Raw genomic sequence first — 18,480 nt, 5'->3', positions numbered from 1 at the left:
TCAGAATAAGCATACAGGAGCAGTGAGCTGCAGCATGGCCTTTCAGTGAGCTGTCAGTGAGAAACCCGAGCCAGGTGTGCAGTAATTATAAACGGTGTCAAGGAGAATACTGTAAAGAATAACATTTAAAACCAGAGCTGCTACGGAATGAGTGGGTATATGGTAGATTAAACAGATATGTTCAGTAATATTTTTATAGATGTGCTTGCCTGTAACATTGTCCCATCTGGCCTGATAGGGATATTTTTATGAATACTCAGAAGCCTGAAAGAAAGAGTACGCACTTTTTTTTTTATGGCTTGAGAAATTGATTTGTTGAACTTTCGTTGCGGGGGGAACGGGGATCTGTAATGGGTCTTTTTGACCTATTGTTTTCTGTTGTATTTTTTGAAAAATAGTTATCTCTTTAAATCATTGCATGCAAGTCTCATCCCACAACCAAATGACCAAAATGTCAAAAAAGACCTTAAATCATCTCTCCACTTAGGCCTATGTTCAGCTTTGACTTACCTTTGTTCAGGAAAACTTTTATGCACAGGCTAAACGCAGACTGACTTGAGCGTGCATAGAGATAATTTGCAGGTAACACTACTTAGAATTGAGGAAGCTCACCTAGGAGTTAGGCAAGAGACAGCAGAGGGTTGTCCTTAGGCCTGATCTTTTACCAGCTGTGGAACGTGGTTGCTCTTTTAGATTTGTTGAGTGAAAACGAGAACATGCGAGATGGTTTATGAAAGTAGCTACTGCCATTCGAAAATCCTGGTGATGAAAGTAACAGTACCCAGGGCTAGAAGAGTCCCACAGGGCTTACATGACACAGAGCACGTGTGCCGCACCAGGCAGCAATGGGGTGTCCCTAGCTGGGGAATCCACGCCTGCTGTGTGGGAGCCTCAGCCAAAATGCTCATGCGGGCTGCTGGCAGAAGCCGTCCAAGGACTCTGTCCTGTGAAACCCTCTCGTTTGTGAGCTGAGGTTTCCATTCCATGTTCCTTCACGGTGGCGGGTGTTTCCAAAACATGGTGAAAGGATTTTTGCTTTTCATTCTAGTGTAGTGACTCTCAAAATCTCCAAGCATTTCTGAGGGAAATACAGATTTTCTTTGAATTCTGATTATCCACCCATTTTCTTTCTATTTATTCGTTTTGATGTGTAACCAACTTTTCTGCAATAATCTCCGCAGAGCTACGTGTTCTTCTTTGGTATGTAGATGACATATACAACAGAGATTGACAGAGATAGATGGTAGAGATTGACAGAGATAGATGGTATAGATTTCCCTCACTTGCTGGTGTTCCGTGAGGCCGTGTTCCTCAGATATTATACAAACAAAAGCTGACAAACCGAATTCCTGAAGACAATGAGAATATTATAATCGATTTTAATAAGATCAGAATTTTACTCGTAGTTTTTATTAATGTGTCAGTTGGGAATTATTTTTTTTTTTATTCTGGTGATAAAGATCCTAAAATAAAGATTCTATACAATTTGCAGGGGTAAAGGCCTAAAAATGGAAAGCTATATTTTCTAAAACTTGAGAATATCTGTAGATCAAAAGATAGAAAAGAATAATATTGCTATATGTATAACCCTGTATCAAGCTGCACAGGATTCAAATATCTGAAAAGTAAGAAATACAATGGAGTAAGATCATGATGTTCTGTGTAACACAGGGAAACTGCTGTATAAGACCGAGCCTCCGGCCTCCATAGGTTTGAGTGATAGGAGAATGAGAGAAAAAATATCGTTTTCCCAAAGTTATTCAAAGAAAGTGGAGAGAAAATAAATGTGTATTACTTTGTTATTTACTTTTATTTTTCCTGGAGGTGGCTTTTTGAAAACATTTTAGTAAAAGATACCTATCAAAACACATTGCATTTTAATCTTTCTTGATATTGCCTGGGAGACACAAGCCTTAAGATTGAAGTTTAAGTCTTTGAAAAAAGATGTTTGCAAACCGGAGCAGAAATAGTGTATTTTCTTCAGCCAAGCTTTGTGAAGGACGCAGAATGTCTCTTCCCTAGCTGCTTCTGTGTTTTAAACTGCCTCCGTGGCTTTCGGCTTCAGATCAAGGACTTGAGTAAGATAATCAATTTGAGTTTTCCAAAAATTTAAAAATTCCTGAATTACCCCAATTGAAGTCCCCGTTTATATGTATTTATGCATATGGGCATTTAATTATTCTATACGCTGTGGGCAGCATCAGGACAGGTGCAGAAAGACTTAAACCAGCATGCCTAAAAAGCTTTGGGGCAGGTCGTACTCTGATGGACTTGAAGTCCACATCCAAAGCTTTGTTCCAAATCAAGCAGAGGGAAGCTGTGTAGAGCATTTGCAATCCTGAGTGTGTGCTCCACCCGAACAGCAGTGATCCCTGCCTCGCCTGTTCAGTGCAGGGCAGAGAGTCCTTGAGTGCCCTACTGATGCAGGACTTGGAGACGAGATATTTGGGAATTTACAGAAGGGAGCATCAGGAAGCTCGGTGCTGTCATGAGTCTGTGTTTTAGAGCCTTTGATTTAGAGCTCTGTTGTAGAGATCAGCTGATGGGGGCTTCTTGTGCCATGCTAGCTCCAGACTTGGGTTGGTCAGAAGGGACTGGGAAGGCTGTAGCTCTATATGGTCAGCAATGCCCAGGGACACATTCAGCCCCGTAGCTGTGCGGCACTTCCATCCGCACGCTGCTGCATCAGGCTCTGTGTTAGTCACACTCTCAGATAACATCGTCAGGCAACGTGCTCTTTGGCCGCCACACCTGCATCTATGTCTGAACTCGGCTGGCCTGGCTACGCCAGCAGAACTTGCAGGGAGTGCTGTGTTCCAGGCAGCTACAAATTTGTCCAGCAGCACCCAGGGAGAGGTCTGTCAGCAGGAGAGTTGGATGCTTTGGGAGCTGTGGGAGCAGCCAGGAATAAGCTCTCTGGACACCAGTGATGCCACGTGTCACTTCACTGGAGTTAAAAGCCTGAACGCCGCTGTGAATCTTCACTGAATTAAAATTCTGTTGAGGTGCTTTTGGTGTCATACAATAGTATTTAGATGAATAATATGTCTGTATATTCTGAAAAATGGAAGCCGTACATAATCACAGCAGTAATAGCAATAATGGATTGGCAACTTACGTTTTATGAAATATTGTGAAGATATGAGTGACAATAAAGTATTAACCAATAAAGTTACAACTTTGCACCCAACTCTGCAAACAATCATTTAGCTATGCAGGACATCGCTAGTAGATGGCACCTTTGAACACAAAAGTTGCTGACTGGAATAGATATAATATGGGCTACCACCGCAGTGGTTTTGACAGGAAAAACAAAATCCCTGTCTCACTCCTAGATAACCATCTAAGAGATTTTTTCCTTTAAAAAGTATTTTTAAAAAAACAATTTTAATAACTTACTGTATTATCTTAAATTCTCAGTTTCATAGAATTATAGAATGGTTTGAGTTGGAAGGGACCTTCAAGATCATCTCGTTCCAACCCTCCTGCAATGGGCAGGGACACCTTCCGCTACATCAGGTTGCTCAAAGCCTCATCCAACCTGGCCTTGAACACCTCAAGGGATGGGACATCCACAGCTTCTCTGAGCAACCTGTTCCAGTGCCTCACCACCTTCATAGTGAAGAATTTCTTCCTTAGATTTCATCAAAATCTACCCTCTTTCACTTTAAAGCCATTACCCCTTGTCATTCCTCCCATTCAAGTACTTTGCTTATAATCCTGGCCAAATATTTTCCCCATCACAGCCTTATATTAGAAAAGGTTTTAAAGCGTAGTTTGATAAGTAACTATGTGACATCAGTGCCAGCTTACAAAGTCATTGTCTCACTCCTGTGTCCTTGCCTGCTGGTCCCTGCCCTGTGTTACCTCCCCTTCTGCCCAGTGCTGCGCCACCACAAGCAGTCTGTGGCTACATAGTGGACTCGTGGCTGAAAAATAACCTTTTTTCCACCTGTTCCCCTATTTTTCAGTTGAATCAGTTCTTTAACCTGGTCTATTCAGTGGCTGTAAATGTGCCAGCACTTGGAAAGAGAGAGCTGGTGTGAGAGCTCGGAAGGCACAGGAGCCCTGAGCTGTACAGCTGATTCCTGCAGCACTTCCACTGAACGGCTCATCACGTCCTTGCATAAAAAAAAATATGTATGTGTTTATGGTTTACATGGGTTTCTATGTTTCTTATATCAACTGCAACAAAAAATTCTGCCTAAACTCCTAAGTCATGTAATGGTTTTATCTTTACCTCAAACTTCTGATAGAGGGCAATGTTAGTACACTTCATCTTGTGATTCCTAGTTCTGCCCGTGTTTCTCAGTCTATAAAGGATGGTATGCTTGGCTCTTCACAGACGTGCAGCAAAGCTAATATTTCACTCGAGGTTCCTGGGAGCTGAGGTCTCATTTTGCCCATCATGCCTCCAAGGCGACTGCATTGACTCTGTGACACTTACATAGCACTGCCTGTTTATTTTTAATTTGTCAAAAGGGCAATGATTTACCTACTGGGAAATTTAGATCTTTGAGCATATTCCCCAAGTGATAGTGGAAACTCTTCCCTCTCTTCTCACAGTGATTTTTTCTACCAATGGGCAGATGGACTAAAGAAGTACTAAAATCCAGGCAGTATATTGGAAATGCTCAATCAATATGGACAATATAGCGAGAATGAGTGAAGTCAGTTAAAACCAGCCAAGCCTCTGTCCAAAGCACAACTAAGTCTTCATTAGACTTGATGACTTGTGACTTCTTTTTCTCATCTTTATTATTCAGGATTTCTTGGTCCTGTTCTGTAAAAGAAGCAACCTGCAGGAAAAAACTCTGGAAAGGCTGGTCTCTGGGTGATGTGAGAGTGCAAGCAGGATCTTTGGTGAAAAATTAATGAAAACTGCTGTTGTCTAGTGTTCCTTGAGCTTGGAACTGATGTTTCCAGCCCTGGTAAAAGCAGGAAGGTTCAAAACTTTGAGGAGTTTTGTAGCAGTGTTATAGTCACCACAGATTCTGGTAGGCTCTCCATCTCACTCTTTCTTTCTCATGGGACATTTTTTCTGGCTTCACTGTCACCAGGAAGGAGAGTTTGGGTTTATTCACAAAAAAACCCAAAACACAAGGCTCTGTTTTTCCAATCTTACAGAAGCTGCAGGTGAATGCAGCAGTTGTTATGTTGCTCATTAATGAAAGTGCAGAAAAAGCCTTGGTTTTAAGCTTATATTCAAATGAAAATGCTGCTTGGTCTACTGGCTCTTCTTTGAGTCTATTCTACAAGTATATTCCAAAGTTCAGGCAAGGAGTGCATTTTATTTCCTCTCACACCTGGAATGCAAGAACACAATAAACATATTTCAGTTAATTCCGTCACCATCTTTTGCATCATTTTGCCCTTTGTTTCTTTTGCAGCTGAAAATATTCAAGGTCTTTCTTTTTACTGGGTTCTTCTGGACTTGGGTTCAATAATGTGCTAGATTCTTCCATGTCAAATTCCTTTGAATGGCATTTATTCTACTGAGATGAATTAGTAACTGGATTGACTATGTTTCAATTAAATAATGAAGATAGACATAAGCTTGCACTGAATTCCCTGGATTTGGAAAATACAATATGAAACAAGACCTTCTTAAGATAAGGCATGCATTGAGAACAAGAGAGATAGCTAGAAGAACTGTTGACACTTGTTACACAAATTCGAGGCAGCTCTAAGATAAGGAGGCACCTTTTCTTGCCTAAAGCACAACTTGGATGGCACACAATCAGATTTGGTAGATGCAGGTATGAGTTTCATGTGAGGTAATGCCTAACACATCGCAGGTGAGAAATGAGATGTCACAGTGTTTATAGTAATAAATAATAATATCTCTTTAATACCACTTTCATTTTTAAATCTCAAAGTGTTATGTGTTACTTGTATATCTTTGTTTTACGGATCGGGAGAATGAAGCATTGGGAAGAGACCTGACTCGCTCCTGGTAAAGCAGTGTTAGAGCATAGACTGAACCAAGGCCTTCAACCACTAGCCCAGGGGGAGAATGGTCCCACTGCAGGAATAGCTACCTCTCCAGGCTGTCTTTTCTCATCAACAGCAGAAATTTAGATTTAATTTGAAACGCAGCTCTACTAGTAGGGCTGCTGCTTCCTACCACCCAAAGACTGGCTGAAAGGATGCACTTCCCGGTAAAGAAGAGGAATAGAGCGAGCGCAGGACAGCTTCAAAAAGGACAGAAATGGTACAGTTCAACTTGGAATCATTATATTTGAAACTGTCTAAATGCTGTCTTTCTACCTGTGTTTCAGGTAAAAAACATGCTCAGGAAGGGTATAATTGCCAATAGGAAAGAAATGGTCTGTCTTTGGCCGTGATGGAGGGGAAGGTCATCTAGCTGGATAGTAACTCTGTGGAAAGCTTTGGTTCTTCACATTTAAAAAAAAAAAGAGAGACTTTTTGGCAGACAGTGCGTCTGGCAATGCAGAACATACATTGCTCACAAAAGTGCTTGGTGGATCATTTCCCTTCCTCTGCAACTGGACAAGGTCTCTATGCGAACTGCAGGAAGTGCTTATAAAGCAAAATATTATTAGGAAAGTAACTATTTTTTCCTTTCTTTAACGATGTTTTGTGTGTTTTATTTCTTCTTTGAGCAAGTTAATTGTTCTTGACGTCTTCCCTCCCATCTGCTTTTCTTCTTCTCAGTATGTTTTTTTCTATTTGCAGATTCGAACCTCTTCCTCACGCATTGCACGTGGATCTGCTCCTCTCCTCCGTGAGCCTTCCAGGGCGATGCTCTCCTACTCGTGAGGGGTTGTCGTGCTGTGGTAGCCCTGATTTGGGGATGGCCTTTGAGTTTCTTTCATTCTTCTTCCTAAATAACAATAGTTCCTGAGGGCTTTTGGCCTTGAGGCTCACAGGTTTCCATGGTACCAGGAGCAAGAGTTCAGCTTATCCTGACCTGGTCCTCTAGTTGTACCACTGAGTTTGGAGGAGTTACGCATATCTGGAATTATATTTATACTGCAGCTTGGTTGGAGCTACTGTGTGTGCCATGGCCATGAGGCATCCAGGGGCTTCACACACAATTAAGCCTGTTTAATAGAAACAGTCGTTTTTATAGACACGGTGGAGATAGGGAACATGAGGCCTTGTCTGAACTACTTAAGTGGCAAAATTTCCCTATTAAAATCTCACATTTTAAAATTGATCTAGTTAAAGTAGGGCAGGTTTTCTATTATAGGCATGCCCTAGGGCATAGAGAGATTAACTTGCTTCCCAATGTCTGGAGCATCCATGGCTCCAGGTAGTTTCATTGAGGAACATGAATGCTTAACAGTTATGGAAATCTGGCCCTCAGCAGTGGGGCCGAGGAGATGTGTATTTTTTGCAGCAAGCCAGTGATAGGAATGAGAGCAGAAATTTGGGTTTTGCAATGGGGAAGGGGCCACAGAAAACCAGCAAGGGCTCTGTGGGGTGGCTCTGCTCTCCTACCTTCCCTTCCCTCCATAGCCAGCCACTGCTGGTCGTATACATAGGTCTATCTATAGCCCTCTGGGCTTATCCAGCTCTGCAGTGCCCTGCTCAGAGCTGCATCAGCATCAGAAGGTGTCCAAGGAGCTGGGATTGGTGTCCAGGGTACACACAGCAAACCAGCTTGCTTTGCAATGTTAGCTTGTTTCTGATGAAAGTAAATTATTTACATCTCCATGGTGAAGTGGATCTCATGTCTTTATGAAGAACACACGGCTGAGCAAGGGCTGGCTGGGCAGAAAGAGTAGGGCGTGTTTCTGTGCTTCATCACTCTGAATCAAAATGCTCATAGTAATGCACAAACTGCAGCATTGTCAGCCTCAAAAACCTTAATAAGTAACTCAGAAAATCTTAGGATTGCATTTTAGAGATATTTGCTCCTTTCTGATACCACTAACAATTCCCGCCTTCAAGTTTTTCTATGATTTTTTTCCTTTAATGAACATGCAGATCCCTTCACTGCAGCAATTAGGCAGAAAACCCATTACAGGCTCTCGCAATCCCTTAGCAAGCGTTGCGACACTGCGGCTGGCTCACTATGTGCGCAGAGAGACCTTTTGCCTCGGTAGCTTGCTCATCCCCTTGGTCTTAATGTCATGCTGCTGGCCCGATGGATTAATCCAGACTTTGTGATCTGATAAGAGCTGGTGCTTGCAGGGAAACTGGGGTATTGGAGTGAGATCTAATACTTGATACATCCTTTGCCGAGTTGATGATGTGCTCAGACTGCTGGATATTTCTGCTTATGTGATTATTTTTAAAATTTGACTTCTTAATACTCAGAGTAGGCTATTTTTACAGAGAGTTCATCTATATCTAAGTAGATTTCTTAGAAGTGTCCCTTTGTGGAAAGGAAGTGTGCAGGGCTAATTATGATTGAGAATTAGCATATATCTAAGACCATAACATACCTATAATCCAAGACATTTATCTGATTTTAAAGGGCAGTGAACAAACACTCCCGGGAGCCTCCACCTCCCATCCAGTCACTGGGTAGTTTGTTCACTAGATTTGACATTTTTTGGATTTTCACTTTCAATTTATTAATGAATTTATACGAGAAGTAAAATACACAAGTGGGTGAGAAACTGCTTAAAAGGAATGCCACTGTCACCAAAGATATCCCTACTACAAAGTCACACCAATTTTTAATGGGACATCTGTGTATATGTCACACCAGCTGTTTTGCGGGATTAGCTGCATGGCTCACATAGTACTATGTCCTTTCGTTGACAGTAGTCAGCAGAGGAAGGGGCAAGAAATGGCCTAATATTGATTATCTGAGGATTGAGGTAAACCTGGACTGCTTTCAAAATTTCAAACTGTTGCAACTCTGAAAACTCGTGTTAGTAGTCATGCCCTTACTGACTCCTACAGGGTTTTTGTCATCAGTAACATCTAGTAGCTTGGAGACTCACAACTGAACTATCCATGAGAAACAACCTAACTTCACATCACTTCTGAATGTGTCACATTTTAATTTCTTCAACTGTTCATTTTTCCTTGCATCATGAAAGACAATGGAAATCCATACTGCACCTTTTCTATACTCTCATTATCTGATGCGTTTCTGTTACTCGTGTTTCTGTGCTTAAGCAGGCTTTTCCATCTTCAAGCTTATCCACCCTGGAAATAACTGTTCTCAAGTAAGTGAGAATGTGAATTCAAAGTGCAATACTGTTTTGCACAAGCTTCTTATGCAGCCATCCCTGCTCTGCACTTGGAGGGCTTTTCAAAATGCGTTCCAGCTTCCTTCTACTGCGCATGGAGAGCATGTTGCAAAAGTCTCAACTTACTCCCCATAGCTCAGGTCTTTTCCCACCATACCTCAACAAGGAAGGCAAACGTGCTGAGGTGCAACCGCACAGCAGTACCAGGACAACCATGTCCCCTGGCAACCTCCACTGCTACCCTTGTGCAGGCGTCCTTTCCAGGAGGTTGTTGATGACCTCCTGCAAAGCCTCCTTTAAGCCCCTCTGACTCTCTAGTTCCTGAAATAGGGTTAAGTGCTGTCATCGGGTGTGTAGGGGTGGCTGCGCACAGTGCAAAAGGAGGGGCAGAGAGGGCTGTAGAGAGTACTTGGCTTCAATTTTACAAATCATGGGTAATATGGAAGATGAGGTTTCAAGCGATGGAAAAAGGAGAAGGTAGGACAGAAGTGTTCCTCCGTTTGTTATCTCTGCATTTGCTGTGCAGCCACAAACTCTCTGGTGTCCTGGTCCAAGGAGAATTTAATCATATGAGTGAGTTTGGAAGGAAGCTGGGTGTAATTCCTTAGCTTTTAGAGCAATAGTATGTCCCAGGTGGGACTCTGCAGAGCTGTCACTTTTATTTGTTGGTTGGGTGTTTTTTTCAGTTACAGATTATCCAAACATTTGAGCTACGAGAATGATGTAGAAATCGTTTATTCTATAAGGACTTTCCCCTTAAAGGCAAGCTCACGGCGTAAAAGGTCTCCCAGGCTCTGCGGAGGGCTGGCAGCAGTTTCTGAGTGACAGCCAAAAATATGTTCTTGCAGCAGTGTTTCCACATTGATGGCACTACAACAGAGGCAGCTCCGCTAGAGACGGAGCAGGCAAACCCACGCTTTGGCAGGATGAAGAGTTCTGCCTGCTTAGACGTAAGGGTAGCTGTCATCTTTGCTGTTTTATTTGTCTTTGCCTAAGGCAGTGACAGGAATTATGTTCATACAGCAAATAAAAATAGTCCTAGTAAAAATATCCTAGGTCTTTATCCTCTCACTTTTATCTTACCCAAGAGTTATCCGCATCGCTTTGGAAAGCTGATACTCTCTGAACACAGCACAAGCCCTGTATAGTGTTGGGTGCTGGAAAGGCAACTAATTACTGGGTAGTTAGAAGTGCTGAAAAGAGGGAAGGAGAAGAGAAACCCCCTGAACTTTCCACTGTTTCAGTCTTGCTTTAGCTGCTGCGGATTTAGCACCCTTTTCAGCTGAGGCCAAGAAGGTTTCAAATGACTCGTGCAAACAGACTAAAGTTTCAGGGTAGCACATGCCCGGGAGGACATTCTCTTCTACCTAGCTAATTCCCAAAATATAATCGGGAGGCACCAGCAGAGCCGAGGGAGCCTCTCGCACATACAGTGCTTTACCCTGCCGGCTGACCTAGTTGTTGATGCAGGGAGTCACACACAATGCCAAGCCTGTTAAGTGACTGCAGATTTCTTTGTGTAAACAAGCAAACAAGAAATTAAAGAAAGATTCAGCCATGATGATAAGCTTGTAGGAGCATACAGGGCTTGTTTGTTTGGCTTGGGGTTTGGTTTGGCCTTTCTTTGAACCCGATTAAGATGGAAAGCTGTAGTAAGCTTTGATGCAGTCCACGAGGGCAGAGGAGGCTGACCCACAGCTCCCCGGCCATTTGGGGCTTGTAAGAGCCCACACAGCATCAGTCCTGCTCCATATGTCATGTCCTCCGACGCCCTGAAAGTGTTTGCTCTGTCATGCTGGTGTCTTGGGGAGATAAAGACTGAAACCGTCTGTGTTACAACACACCCTAGTCAAAGGCATCACAGGGCTTCTGCGAGACAAACAGCATCCGTGACGTTTCCATGCCTGCCTACCCATGATTTCCATATCCATACAGACATTAAAGACACTTTGAGAAACATTAAAGGGACCTGAATTTCAGAGGGAAAGGGGGTAGCAGTTTGTGGTCAGTTGCTCTGTAAGGACTACATCGTCCTTCAAGGATCGGCTGTGAGCTTACAAGTGCTGGTCTAAATCCTTTTCGCTTCTAAAAGAACACAAATACAAAAATCATCCAGTGCTTGCAAATACAGCTTGTGCTAGCCGTATGTGTTTTAGGACCATGCCATGTAAGTATTTTGGGATGGCATTTAAAGGTATGTAGAAACTGGTTTTATGTTCTATTTTGAAAGATTATTTGTGAAGGCTTTAAGAACTGAGGACAGGATTTACAATGCACTGAGTGAGAAGACGGTTCTTTGCTCAGCAGTATTACTGCCCAAAGAGCCAGGCACTTTACTGCGTCATTTGTTGCCCTGACCTTTCTCAGAATATTTTCATCAGGTTATTTTCTTGTTTAAAATATATATCTTCAGGCAGAGGGAAGTGACCCCATAATTTTATATTATTAAAAAGAAGGCGCAGGAATTTTCCTTCGCGGTTTGGCTGTACCTATGAGGTGAGTGCTCATATGCCCTGTGGGATTGGGTAGAAGACTACAATGCATGGATAACGTTCAGGGCAGTGATGCTTTAGATGTGTAACTGCGATAAGCCTGAGGCAAATAAAGCTGATCTGCATACAAAATAATCTCTTAATGAAAAGGCAGATGAAGGAAGATCTTGCTCTATTACAGCTACGTTGTTCAAGATCCTAAAGAAGATCACAGGCTCTTTCTGCAACGTTTTTTGTGAGATGTGAATGCTCTAGAAACAATTCTTCCTATAAAAGAAGCCAGTGTGGATGGAACCGTGGAAAGAATCTCCTCGTAATCAGCAGGACAAACGACCCACACAGAACTGCTTTTTAATCGTAATATATTACCCTGCGTAAACAGTGATGTGCCACGGGTGCTGAAGCCAAACCTTCCGGACCAGATTCAAGGACTGCAGGTGTTACCATGGTAGTGCCTCCACCAGCTTCCAAGCAGTCTTCTACTTGAGCAGCTCCACCGTGCTGGCTTGTGTTCAGAGCCTGAGGCCTCAACTCAGTCCCACAGACCTGCTTTTCCTACACAACTATTTATTACCCTCTCATGCGTTTGCAACACAATTGCACAACTACAGCAAAGGTTTCTGCTCTCCATGGCAGCACTATCAACAAAAGGTCTCTGCACAGTTTTCAGGTCATATTCTCAGAGGTCTGTACTGGAACAAAGTCCCCAAGGAAGTGGTCATGGCCCCAAGTCTGTCAGTGATGAAGAAGCTTTTAGACACGTGGTTTAACTTTTAGGTTGCCCTGGGTGGAGTCAGGAGTTGGATTCAAAGATCCTCATGGGTCCCTCCCAACTCAGGATATTGTGTGGATCTGTTACAGTGTTTCCTACTTTTCCCACTTCCCAATAGGTCACTACAAGTGCAACAGTTTGGTGAAAACTTTTAAGATCACTGGAAGCAAGAAATAAGAATAGAAGAGGACTCAGGCTTTTTTTCTTAGCTTTTAATCATACACAAGATACCAAATAATGTTGCTGGTTTACTATGCAATAGAAGTATCATCTGTTAGAGAAGGACAAACAAAGAAGCTAATATGCAAACTCAAGCTGTCCTCCAGCGCGTGTTACAATGGCTGGTTGGATTTTTACAATCTGCCTCCTCTGCTCTTGTCACTTTATTCTGCCCTGGAAGTCTCTACTCAGTTGTAAGTGTTAGTAACTGATCAATGACCTGCTAGAGCCTCGATGTGATCTGTTTGCAGGATGAGTCCCAAAGTGCCAGCAGCAGCAGCTGGCCGAGGGCCGGCAGTGGGAAAAGGTGTCCCTCTGTCTGTAAAGAAAATCATAAGGCATGGGCATGAATTGTGAATCGAACCAGAGCTATTGCAATATCTTATGCAATGTTTTTAAAAGGGCATTTATTGTAATATGTTGTGACTAGGGAAATATCTCTTTTTTTTTTTTCCCCCTGAATATGTGTATTAAAACATATAAAAACATTTGCATTACAGATAAGACCACCACTTATATTGCCCACATTTACATAGTCTAAGTATCACCAAAGAACGTAGGCTGCAAGAATCTGGGCCTAAAAGCATCACAGAGGTTCCTTTATCTCCCTTCCTGCAATGCATAAGAAAAGCCCAGTTGTGGTAAAATGCTTTTTTGCTGCAAATTATGTTTCAGGCACAATTAACATTCAAGGTACTCATCCGGAAATGAGTCAAAGAAGGATTTCTGTCCTGGGGTTCTTTGAAATAATTTTTTGCACATCATCTGCAAGCATCAAGTCCTCAGTATTGGTCTTGTAAACGCACAAAATTATTATTGTCCTCTTGTGAGCCAAAGCAATGCTTTCATACAACGTAGAGGATTGAGATGATGCTCATTATCCCCTTGGTACTGATTGTGGATACCACTGAAATAGCTTTTATTAAATTAACCACTTCAGGAAACAGGTAATATATGATTGGACTTACCAAAACGAGTTATTTCTCCGTGATCTATTTGCAACCTGATGGCTTGCAAGAGATAAAGCTGAAAAATAAGACAATTATACCTACAATTAGCACCACACATCTGAAATATACCTTGAACTTGGGCTTCTATTATATCTAGAGTTGTTATGAGAAGTCTGCTGTGTGGCTTTTTGGGCCAAATCCTATTTCAATAATGGCGATAGTAAAATTAAGATATCTGAAGCTTCTGTAAAATTACTCTGCTGAATTTGAGCAGCTAGGATTACCTATGCTTGAGCACGATTTTTTTTCAGAAAATGTTTCTCTCTCCTTAGAAGCACAAGTATTCCCACTAACTATATCCTCAAATTTTTCTGGTTAATATTTTTAGTCCAGTGAGTTGTAACTTTCACCTAATTGAAGGAATAGATCCATATTTGTTTGCAGAGCTTTGGGAAGTTTATACTCCATGTTTAGAACCGTAGCATGGTTTGAATTGGAAGAGCCCTTAAAGATCATCTAGTTCCAACCCTCTTGCCATGGGCAGGGACACCCTGCACTACACCAGGTTGCTCAAAGCCTCGTCCAACCTGGCCTTGAACACTTCCAGGGATGGGGCATCCACAAATTCTCTGGGCAATCTGTTCTAGTGTTTCACCATGCTCAGAGTGAAGAATTTCTTCCTTACCTCTAAGCTAAATCCACCCTCTTCCAGTTTAAAGCCATTACCCCTTGTCCTATCACTACATGCCTTCACAAAAAGTCCCTCTCCAGCTTTCTTGTAGGCCTCCTTTAAGTACTGGAAGGCTGCTAGAGTGTCTACTGAGAAACTTCTCCAGGCTGAACAGCCCCAACTCTCTCAGCCTGTCTTCATAGCGGAAGTGTTCCAGCCCTCGGATCATCTTCATGGTCCTCCTCTAGATCCACTCCAACAGCTCCATGTCCTTCTTACACTGGGCACCCCAGAGCTGAACGCATTACTCCAGGTGGGGTCTCACGAGAGCACAGTAGAGGGGCAGAATCACCTCCCTTGACCTGCTGGCCACACTTCTTTGGATGCAGCCCAGGATACAGTTGGCTTTCTGGGCTACAAGCACACATTGCTTGCTCATGTTGAGCTTCTCATCAACCAGCACTCCCAAGTCCTTCTCCTCAGGGCTGCTCTCAATCCATTCTCTGCCCAGCCTGTACTTGTGCTTGGGATTGCCCCGACCCACATGCAGGACCTTGCACTTGGCCTTGTTGAACTTCATGAGGTTCTCACAGGCCCACCTCTCCAGCCTGTCAAGGTCCCTCTGGATGGCATCCCTTCCCTCCAGCGTGCCGACCACACCACACAGCTTGGTGTGGTCAGCAAACTTACTGAGGGTGCACTCAATCCCACTGTCCATGTCACCGACAAAGATGTTAAACAGCACTGGCCTCAGTACTGACCCCTGAGGAACACCACTCGTCACTGGCCTTCACTTGGACATTGAGCCGTTGACTGCAACTCTTTGAGTGCGACCGTCCAGCCAATTCCTTATCCGCCAAGTGGTCCATCCATCAAATCCAAGTCTCTCCAATTTAGAGACAAGGATGTCGTGTAGGGGGACAGTGTCGAATGCTTTGGACAAGTCCAGGTAGAGGACATCAATTGCTCTTCCCTTATCCACCAATGCTGTAACCCCATCATAGAAGGCCACCAAATTTGTCAGGCACCGTTTGCCCTTAGTGAAGCCATGCTGCCTGTTGCAAATCACCTAATTTTCCATGTGCTTTAGCACAGTTTCCAGGAGGATCTGCTTCATGATCTTGCTGAACACAGAGGCGAGACTGACTGGCCTATAGTTTCCTGATTCAACCAATTTAGGACTTAACCTAAATCACTGCAAAAGAGGAATTTATATTTTTCCAGGGTCACTAATTCCAACTGCAATTTCAGGGTCCCTGTGATCTCTCCCAGCCCCCCAAGGTATACAAAACACAATTTAGTTCCTTGAAACAGGTGCCTCTTTCCAAAGAGCCTACCTGGTAATGAGGGGACATGAATGACTGTTAATGCATTCTCTGGTTCATATTTTATTTCCTGAAATACTGTATATAATTTGGTTGATTTTGCAATTATTGCGGTGAATACTAATATTGCACAGGTTGTATTATTATTATTTTAATCATGTTATTTTTAATAATGTTCTAGCATGTTAAATTCTCAGCATATTCTTGGTGAGGAGTCTCTGTAGCTCATAGCTCTTCCTCTCACAGCTTAGTTGCTTCAGTTGATGCTGTGACTGCCATTACAGTGACACTTTCAGAGCATCACTCAAGCACATTAATGGAGCTTTAATTACTGACACGGTTACCCTGCCAATGTACAAGCCCCACTGTACCATCCAGATAATTCTTCATGGGCACTTATATCTATGTATTTACCCACAGCACAAAATCACTTGACCTTTAATAAAGTTCGTTGCTTTATCTCTCTTTACCACACTCTACACAGTCCTCTCACAATTTATTCATCGCAGGTTTCAAAGCCATCATTTCCACTGTCTTCCTATGAAAAACTGAACTTCTAGTCTGGGGTTTGGGTTGACTTTTTCCTTTTTATCTTCCCCTGCAGCTTCTTTAGAATATCAGGATTCTGATCTGCCTGCAAACCCCAAGCAGTTAAATACAACTTCGGGTAGTTTTTCTGCTTCAGGGCATGATTTTGGGTTGCTCATGACAGCCTTGCAGTACCAGTTGTTATCTGGCACGGGCAGATATATAACTTTGTGATTTTCATTGGAATCTCACTCATTTGTTCTCTGTTCTGTGAGTACTGGAAGCTTTAACATATCATTAGTATTCTTTGTGGTCTTTTGAGAAATATCAGCCGAATCATTATAAGACAAGGAAAACAGGTACCTCTCAAATTTTTCTGAAGTTCCACTCCTATTCAGGCATGCAAACTATGTGAAAACTTCATTTTTGGCTTGAGCCAAAAGCAGTTGCACGTAGAGCTGAACATTAGTGAAAACTAATTACACTGTCCTCAGCTTCCCAGCAGTGGAAGAAAAGGGGAGTTATCAGAGGAGGATGAGCCAAGAGAATGACCTGGTTTTCCAACGTTGTGCACAGAGAGAGACATAAGCCGTGGCTGCTGGGGAATGCTAATGGTATCGTGCAGCTGGCGTCTCGCGCTGAAGCAAGCAGCCGCAGTGACAGCTTGGTACCGTCATCGGAAGAAATCAGCACTCATCTTGCGGGAAGCAGAGCTGTGTGTTTTCTCATCAGTTACCGCCTAAGGGATTTCACTGCAGCACCTTATTATTACCTTTATTTTATACTTCACTTATCGGGTCACTAAGGATGCCACGTAAAAGCGTGATTTCAGTCTCCCATACAGGACTGTGGCGAACGGAAATGATACGTGACCCCCATGGTTTTGTGGTGTTGCTGTCCCATGGAAGCTCATTGAGGTTGTGGCAGGAAAAGACAATTTGCCCCATGGACATCAGTAACCATGTCTGCTTCCCATGATTTGTGCCTTACTTTTCATATTGCAGAAATCCCAGCTCACCTTATCACGTTCCTGTCTCCCTCCTTCTCCACAGCCCCAGGTTCTCCCCATATCCCCTAGCACCCCTTGCCCACAGTAGCCTGCCAAGGGCTGGCCAGGGAGGAGGCAGCACTGTGGCTGGTCCAAGCCACTGCTGTCCAGTTAAACAGAGCAGATGATTGCTGAGCTCCTGCTGACGCCTCATCTCAGTGCAAGCAGCCACTCTGCTGTAGAAAAAACGATGAGCAGAACGTGAGTTTTATCCAGTGCCCTCCCACCAGAAGAAGTGGTCTCTATTTGCTAAATAAATTCTTTTTACTCATCAGAAAAAGATGAAGACGAGACCTGCTGCAGATGGGACTTGTAACATGACTCCCTAGAAAAAGACAGGTGCTACTCTGGAGAAATGCAGACTTTGGAGTGCTAAAATCACAGAGATGGATTGCACCGGAGCCAAGCGATTATGATGGATTGCCTTTGCTGCAAGGATAGACTGCTCCTATTGGTATCTGTAACTTTCCCTCAAACTGAAAAAGAAGCAGCTGTCTGCCACTTTATGATATTTCTGTTGGAAAAATGAAGTTTAGAAGTCATATATCATCTGTCAAAAAATCTTTATGATCTTGCTCTGATAAATGCAGGGGTGACGAATACGGAGTTTTGTAGCAGAGAAGCAGAGCTTGCTGTTTCAGGCAGCCCTGGCCCAGTCATGCAGAGTTTGTTGAGGGCTCTTTTTATCTAGACGGAGAACCCCAAGGAAATGTTATCCCAGCCAAAAGGTTGGCAGGAGACAGGATGTCATCTGGACAATGGGAATATTTTTCTGACCAGAATTTAGAAATCAGACAGCTTACAGAGACAATAACAAGACAAAGCTTTGAAGGGTACCAAACACAGCAGTGTCTTAGCTGTGCTCCTGCAAGGGGGATTACCCACGTCACATCTTCCTGTTGTGGTTGCCGTTTTTATTCAAGGTGAACAGAGACACGAACACATTGTATGGACAGCAGAATAAGGATGATTTGAATGTCTAGTCCATTTCTTTTGCTCCTCAGGAAAAATGCTCAGATGCCTTTACATCCCCATTTCTACGTAGTCCTTGGCAGACAGGACAATCCCTGGTTGCTAATTTTTAAGGTTATACTGACAACAATAAGGTGTTTGACGTGTTTTGAAGTGTTCATCATGAAACACTGGCACATTTTCCCAGTTTGCCTTTATTGCTAGTGATCACCTCTTCCTATTATCTTCATAGGTATTAAATTGTCAAGAAGGAGAGTCCCCTGCACAACAAGGAGCAAGAAAACATGGAGCTCAGAAAATGTGGAAAGGCACTAGGATGAGAAAAGAT

Source organism: Tauraco erythrolophus, chromosome 3 (assembly GCF_009769465.1).
Source record: "Tauraco erythrolophus isolate bTauEry1 chromosome 3, bTauEry1.pri, whole genome shotgun sequence".
Taxonomy (NCBI): domain Eukaryota; kingdom Metazoa; phylum Chordata; class Aves; order Musophagiformes; family Musophagidae; genus Tauraco; species Tauraco erythrolophus.
Note: the sequence above shows the minus strand (reverse complement) of the source record.